This window comes from Dasypus novemcinctus, chromosome 30 (genome assembly GCF_030445035.2).
Source record: "Dasypus novemcinctus isolate mDasNov1 chromosome 30, mDasNov1.1.hap2, whole genome shotgun sequence".
NCBI lineage: Eukaryota > Metazoa > Chordata > Mammalia > Cingulata > Dasypodidae > Dasypus > Dasypus novemcinctus.
This window is the reverse complement of record NC_080702.1, coordinates 47,585,791-47,594,429: the sequence shown is the minus strand read 5'-3', so window position 1 is coordinate 47,594,429 and position 8,639 is coordinate 47,585,791. Positions and strand designations below refer to the sequence as shown.

The 8,639-nt window shown below is 35.6% G+C and overlaps 1 pseudogene; it reads left to right on the top strand.

Annotated features, from left to right (window-relative positions):
- The first annotated feature begins 7,134 nt into the window (after nt 1–7,134).
- Nucleotides 7,135–8,121, top strand: LOC139437917 (olfactory receptor 7A10-like; annotated as a pseudogene).
- Nucleotides 8,122–8,639: the final 518 nt, after the last annotated feature.

Here is an 8,639-nt window from a genome sequence, read left to right as displayed (position 1 = left end):
TGCTCATCTCTTGGCTGTTTGAAAATGTGAACCATCTGCAAGGAAGGACTGTAACATTGCCTTCTCTTCATTCTCAGAAAGTAGTTTAGGTTTTACCATACAGTATTGCTGAATAAATAACTGTGGGATGACTGAGAAACCATATAGTTGTGTGATTCAAATAGATATTGCTAACTGTGAGGAGAAAGGAGAAGCAGTGAGAAAAGAAGAAATTCTCTTGAGAGTGGTTGGCTCCATTCATGAGAGCCAAATCCAGAGGAGAAAAATTGGGAAAATAAGGCATTTTAGTGTGTCCAGAGTCTTTCTCCAGAATCAGCAAAAACAATACCTGGCAATACAAAAACACACACCTTAAGAGAGGTGACCTCCTCCTGGGAGCAGCATGGAGCTCCTAAGCTGTCACAAGGGACAAAACGCACAAGTTTGCATTATGCTTTGCTTTCTTATCTCCAGAGAAGTAAATATCTCAGGGAGTATTGAAACAAAAGATTGCTTCATTAATGTCGCGCATGGGTATGTAATCCCTAAATGCTCAGAAAATCTAACTATATCAAATCTACTTTATTAACCGCTGGTGAAGAGAAAACACAATTTATCTTCTAGATGCCTCATGAATGATTCCATCTCCCATTTCTTCCTGGGAACAGAGCTTCCAGCTTCATCATTCATTCAAGGAAGTATCTGTGCTGGAGAATTTAGACCCTGCCTTGATAATTTCAGGGTGAGTTATAGAAGCTTCACAGTTACTGAGGAAATATATTTTGGCTCCATGGACCCCATTTATTGGTAGAAGCATTAAGGATGTCAACAGGTTTTGACCAAAGAGAAAGCTTAAGATACCAAGTCCTGTCTTATTAAAAAGCCTGGGTGGAAATAGATAGCAAACACACCAAAATATATTCTTTTTCCAATCTTTCTCTTTTGTTCTCTCTCTCTTGGGTCTTCCCTCTCTCAGTGACATTTTTTTCCTTATTTTACTCACTCTTCTTTCTCTGCAAATGTTGAAAGTATCTGTTTAACCACATTCATTTATTTTTTACTTTTGGTCATTCAGTAAATGTTTGGTCATCAGTTACTTCGTGATGAGCTGCAGATATTACTTTTGGAATAAATAAATAAGGGTTTGTTCTTCATATTATGGGGATTACATCCAAATAGGGTAATAGACATAGAAATGAGTATGTCCAATACCCTGAAGTGTCTCTGGAATCATGGTGAAGTGAATCAAAATGTATAGACTAATCCTATGGATGTTAGTGAAGATGTCACAAGGAAGTTTTTAATAGTAATGAGACTTGAAGGAAGATTTAGAATAATTTCAGGAAGAAAAAAGGGTAGAAGCACACCTAGAAGAGATGAAAGGGACAGAAATGTGCAATCAATACAACCATAAGGTGTAGTGAGGTTTTAAAAATTGTTCTTAATATCTGGTCAACAGTGAGGGGCAGGGATCTGAAAAGGGGAAAATGAGCTCGGTTGGGCTGGCAGCAGGCAGATAACAGAGAACCTTGTATTTTTTACACAATATGCATATTTATTTTGGAGTTATTGGCGAGTCAGTGCTGGTTTATAGAAAGTGATCATGAAAATGCTTGCCCTGAGGGAAGGTCACTCTGTGCCTATATGAGTATTGCTCTTGTTAAAACCCCCATTGATGATGAGAGATGAAATCAGCACTGAAAACATGGGGATGAAGTGTGAAGCATGAATATGTGTATGGTTGATTCATAATGTATAAAATATTGGCAATCATACTAGGCATAACATCAGACATTTTATACATATTATTTAATTCTTTAAATTGTTCTTTGAAAACAGCTACACGATTCTGATTCAAGGGATGAAAAATGTGAGACTTACAGTCATGTGATACTTTTATACAAGGCATGTAATTGTGTCTGGATTGAAACTTGGATTTCAATAATCCTAGGGTTTTGCATTTCACTAATAATAAACTTAATATATTAGAACATTCTTAGATTGTTAGAAAAATTGCAAGGATGTTAGAGATAGTTTCTAAGAACCTCTTGCTCCTTTCCCCCTGTTTTTACCATCTGCCACCCAAAATAACATCTTGTCCTTATTTTTCATAACCTCTTAGTCCCTTTGTGAGTGTGGCAGCTTCTCAGACTCTCCTGGTTTTTGATAACCTGGATACTTGTGAGGAGTGGAATTGAGATTTTTTTAAAGTCTACCCAAGTTACAATTTTTCTCATGTTCTTCTCATATTTAGACTTGGTTTATGCATTTTTGGAGGAAGGCACCAGAGATAAAGTGTCATTTTCAACACATCCTATCCAAGTTGTAGCCTGTCCATGGGACTTATCATTGTTCATGCTGACCTTGATCACAGGGTTTTGAAGTTCCCCCAGTATAACGTTCTTTGTTTCTCAGCCTTTCCTTATATCCTCTTTAGGAAGAGTCATGAGGAGTTCTTCAGCAGTAGGATTTTTGTTCCACAGGATTGAGAGAACAAAATCTAAATCAGTTTTTGAGTTCTTCTGCAGGAGAGATTTGTCTCTTCTTACTTACTTAATCAATAATTTAGTTATTTCAGGATGAACTCATGACATTTATTTTATACTTTGAGGTGTGACACAATACAAATATTCTTATTTTTGTTTTTCAATTTTTCCACTTTTGACCATGGGAGCTCTTTCAGTCACACTTTGTTTCTCTTTACTACTACCCCATCATTGAGTGGTTTATTTTAGTGATTATTTCCTCTTTGATACTATAAGATGTGCTATGTGCTTCTTGCATATTTGTTTCTTAGAGTCAGCAATTTCTCCAAGGAGACGTTTATTGGAGAATGGTGTTAAATTCCAAGATCTGGTTACTATCTGTGCTCCTGCTACTGTGGCTTCCAGGTATTCTCTCCAGAGAAAGTATATGCATGTATACTAATCTTCTACATATTAATGTCTAAAATTATATCTACATACAACCATCATTACCTATATTCACATGAACATGAGTTGATATTTTTGTATCTAACTCTAAATCACTATCACAGAGAGCATTCTAGACTCCTCCCCTTGCTTATCTCTAAGCTCCACTTCACAGTGAGAAAAATATTCCCTCATCTGCCATCTCTCTATGGATTTCTTTATTCCAGTCTACATGATTAGAAATATCAAAATTATTAATCCATACAGTATAGAACCCAACTGTATTAGCTAGAGTAAAATATTTATGCACATTTTATTTGACTTCATTGTACAGGCTTCATTCATACCCACTATTACTTTTACAGTACCTCTGTACTCAGCCCCTCCTTTCAGGGCAAATTATGCATTTGTGATATTTTACATAGATTTGCAACATTTTCATTCTATCCTGTATCCCCTTGGCCTTGTAAATGACTTTTTCCTGTCTTATTTTTTTTAATGTTACATTAAAAAAATATAAGAGACCCCCATATACCCCCACCCCCTCACCTCACTCCTCCCACAGCCACATCCTCTTTAATCATCATGGCACGTTCATTGCATTTGGTGAATACATTTTGGAGCACTGACTTTTTACTTGCATACATGAAGTTCACTCTGTGCTGTCAAGTATAAAGGATTTTAAAAAGACCTAATGTCATGTGTCTACAATTATATTGTTACACAAAGTAGAGTCATTGCTGTAAAAATTTCCCTGGAAATCACCTTCTAAACTTTCCTTCTCTCTCCTCAGTCCTCTGGCAACTAGTGAACATTCTATTGTCTCATTGTTTGCCATTTCCAGATTTAGATATAATTGATATCAACATATGCAACATTTTAATACTGGCTTCATTTAATTAGACATAATTATTTAAGATTCATCCATATCTTATTTTTGGCTGGATGTTACATTTCTATTTATTTCACTAATGTTCCATTGCAAAGTTATAGCACACTGAGTTTACCTATTACAGTACTGAACACCAATTTTTTTTTTCACCAGGCAATATTTTTATTGTGGAAATGCTATCAGATATTTGTCTGGGTTGTAAATTACCTTAGTAGTTGATAAAATTTCTGGAAAATATCCATTTTGTCACCTCACAGTCCTTTAGGATTTTTTTATTATCACTTTTTAAAAGATACCTCTCACAAAAAATATTACATTAAAAAATATAAGAGGTTCCCATATACCCCCACTTCCTACCTCTCTCACTCCTCACACACCAACAACCTCTTTCACCAGTATGGTACATTCACTTTATTTGATGAATATATTTTGGAGCACAGCTACACTGCATGGATTGTAGTTTACACTGTAGTTTACACTCTCTCCCAGTCCATTCAGTAGGTTATAGCAGGATATATAATGTCTGCATCTGTCCCTGTAATGTCATTCAGGACAGGTCCAAGTCCAAAAAATGCCCACATATCACACCTCTTCTTCCCTCTCCTTGCCATCAACAACACCCATGGCCACTGTCTCCACATCAATGATACAATTTCTTCCATTGCTAGAGTCACAGTAAGTCTATAGTAGAATACCAGTAAGTCCACTCTAATCCATATTTTATTCTTCCATGCGACAGACCTTGGGAAGGCGATGTCCACTCCACTTCTTAACCAAAAGGGGGCTTAGATCTCATATGGCTGAGGATGGGATTATCCTGCTTGCAGTTGTCCACTCTCAGTTCCCTGTTGTGGTGGATGGCAAATATATTGTTTGCTTTCATATTTGGAGACTACAAATATAGCTGCTATAAACATTCATGTGTGGGTTTTTGTGTGGACTCCAGATTTCATATCATTCACATATATAACTAAAACAAAAATGCTGGATTGTATGGTAAGACAATGTTTAGTTTTACAAGAAACTGCTAAATTGTATTGGGGCAGAATAATTTTGAGTTCTCACTAACAATGAATGAGAGGTGTACTGTTCCATATACTCAACAGCAATTGGCATTGTCAGGGTTTATTGTTTTTATCTCTTCTAATAAGTGGTGATGATATATCATTGTGGTTTAAATTTTGTAACTCCCTAATAACAAAGATGTTTTAACTTTTTTAAAGATCTTTTATTTATTCATTCATTTATTTATTTACATTTTTAACATAGGTTTAGATTACATTAATGTTAACCAAAAATATAGGGAGTTCCCATATGCCCCATAAATTTTCCCTCTCATTCTTTCCCATATTAACAAATCTTTCATTAGTATGGTACATTTGCTACAACTGATGAACACATATTGCAGCAATGTTACTAACCATGGACTATGGTTTATATTAGGCAGTCTTTCCTGTACAAAAATATATAATGGTCTGTATCTGTCATTGCAGTGTTGTGCAGAACAATCACAATGTCCTGAAAATGTCCCTATTTTACACCTATTCTCCCCTCTTCATTCATAACATCTGATCACCACTGCCTTTATATCAATGACAAAAGTTCTTCCATTGCTAGAATAATAATGTCTATAACGAAAAATAATAAGTCTACTTTACTCCATTTTTCATTCCCCAATCTTGAGGATTTTGTGATGGTGATGACAACTCTGTTTCTAACTGAAAGGGGGCTTAGATCCCATGGGGCAGATGGATTGAACTATCTTGCTTGCAGTTGCTGACACTCTTTGTTCCTTGGGTTGGACATTGTCCATTATCATCTCTTTGTTAGTTGTCCTGGATAGGTCCAATGAACTGGAGAGTAGGTAGTGAAACTCTGCTTAGATTCAGGGCTCAACAGGCACACAAAAAGTGCAAAGATTTAAGACTCTGGGACATGCATTTAAAAAATATAATGCCAACACATGGCTCTTCTGTAAATAAAATGTACAAAAGAGACACATGTTGGGAATCTTCAAATGAGTCTAACTCTTTTTCTCTGAGGAACAGAAATTCCAAAGTAAGGCCCACAGACAGGGTGCTTAAATCCTGAGATTTTCTGCACTGTTTATAGTGTCTAGATGTCCCTAGAGCCATCAGGAGCCCTGCCTTTTGAGGCAATGTTAACTGTAGCAGACAGGGAGTTTCTGCTGAGACATGCCTAAATGTAACCTCTGGAAGAGCTCAAAACTCACTTTGAAATCTCTTAGTCATAAAAACTCATCTCTACTTATTATTTTCCCCTTTGGGTCAAGGTCTTTTTCCAGATGCATTGCAAGTTGGCACTAGGTGCCAGTGAGTTTGAAATACTTTTTGTATTCTTATTTGGGAAGTGTAATCTTATATTAGGATACTTTTCAGATCCTAATTTTTTAACTCAATATTTTCTTTCTTATTTTGCAGTGTTAATAGTAATTTTATTCATTTTTATACAAATCATTTGTCAGAGGTGTTTTGTAAATATTTTTCCAAAACTGTAATATATTCTTTGCAACACTTCATCAATGTTTTTCACAGAGGAGAGATTTTACATTTGAATAAAAACTATAAATTTTAATCTTTCATGGATCATGCTTTTGTTGCTATGTCTAAAAAACTCATTATCATACTAGGGGTCCCTAGATTTTCTTTAGGTTTTAGTCTAACACTTTTAGAATGTATTTTACTTTAAAGTTATACGATTCAGTTTGATTCAATTTTTTGAAATGAATACAATCAGTGCCTAGCATCCTTGTTTGTTTGGCATGAGTGCATCTTGTTTTCCCAACACAAATTCTTGAGAAGACCATACTTTCTACATCGATTGGCCTTGTCCTCTGTGCAACATCAGGAACCCCATTTGTGTGGGGTCATTTGTCCACTTCAGCAATAGGATTCTCTTTAAGTATTGTGTGTTTATACTGAGTGTTACAACAAGGTAATATGGTTCATAAAATGTTCTTCTCTACTATTTTGTCACAGGGTTCAAAAAGACTGGGCATAATGTTTGTTATTTAAAATAAAGCATGAAGGAAAAAATAAAATAAATAAAATAAAAAAGTCTAAGAGAATTTATCATGGAAATATTCACTGGGCAAATTGTTTTCTATATCTATTAAGGACAAGGATTTCTAGTAGGCAAATGTATCAAGGAGAAGTAGAAACCTGTTTTCCCTGACATTTTCAGATAAGGATACTAGATCTACATAAAATTAATAAGATATTAATAACATATTTACACTATAAACCATACAACTTACTATATTTTTCTACTCACTGCTTGTGGATAAAATTGCATTGCTCTGATATCTCTTCCAGGAAGTTCATTATCTACATGGAAACAGAAAACCAAACATATGTCTTGGAATTTATTCTCCTGGGGCTCTCAGAAAATATAGGAGTACAACCCCTCCTCTTTGGCCTGTTTCTGTCCATGTACCTAGTCACTTTCATTGGAAATATGCTCATCATCCTGGCCATCATCTCAGACTCCCACCTCCACACACCCATGTACTTCTTCCTCTCTAACCTGTCTTTTACAGATATCTGTTTCACCTCCACCAAAGTACCAAAGATGCTGCAAAACATCCAGAGAGGCATCAAAATCATAACTTCTGAAAACTGTCTCACCCAGATGTATTTTTTCATACTTTTTGGACAATTAGATAACTCATTCTTAACTGTGATGGCTTATGACCGTTTCGTGGCCATCTGTTACCCCCTGTATTACAGAGTCATCATGAACACCCGATTCTGTGGCCTTCTGCTGCTGACCTCTTGGTTGTTGAATGTTTTATTCTCCCTTTTAGAATGTTTAATGGTTTTATGATTGTCTTTTTGTACAGAGTTGGAAATGCCCCATTTTTTCTGTGAACTTAATCAGGTGATCAGACGTGCTTGTTCTGACACCTTCCTCAATGACTTAGTGATGTATTTTATTGTTGGACTTCTGGATGTTATTCCATTCACTGGGATCCTTTTCTCTTACTATAAGATTATATCCTCCATTTTGAGAATTTCAACAACTGATGGCAAGTACAAAGCATTTTCTACTTGTGGTTCTCACCTCTCAGTAGTGACCTTGTTTTATGGTACAGGTCTTGGAGTCTATCTTAGTTCTGCTACTACCAAAAACTCAAGGGCAAATGCAATAGCCTCAGTGATGTACACAGTGGTCACTTCCATGCTGAACCCCTTTATATACAGTCTTAAAAACAAGGACATAAAGCAGGCCTTAAAAAAGCTGAGAAACATTATCTATATAAAAAGATACTTTCAAGTTTACAAAAGTGCTCAGAGTTCAAACACTAGGAGATCTTAATCTAGATACTTACAAGTAAATGGAGAGATAATCTGTTATTTTCCTAACAACAGAATTGTTTCTTTAATTTTTATATATCAAGGATACCTGTTTCTTTTGTATTATTTTACATGTTTTCTATCATTATATTTCCCATCATCAGGATTGAAAGCAGAATCTGCTGCCTGGATCTTCAGCAGTAGAATATTTCATGTAGATTGTTCTATATTTATAAATATACAGGTGCTGGATGGATAAAGGTGTACTGCAGTCACTGCCAGAGGAAAGAAACTGCTTGTGTTTCATGGTTTTACTGAAAAATAAGCTCTCATACCAATGTCTGTTTACCAGCTATCAAGGTTTTATTCATTGTTTCCTAAAAGAGATCACATCCTGTATAGTAGACCTTATCTGACTGCTATACAATAATCCGCATTCCATCCCCAATATATGCCTTTCTCCTGCATATTCCAAATCATAAGTTAAGTGAGGATGCAATCTACAACACAATCCCTGATTCTTCAAATATTGATGATCTC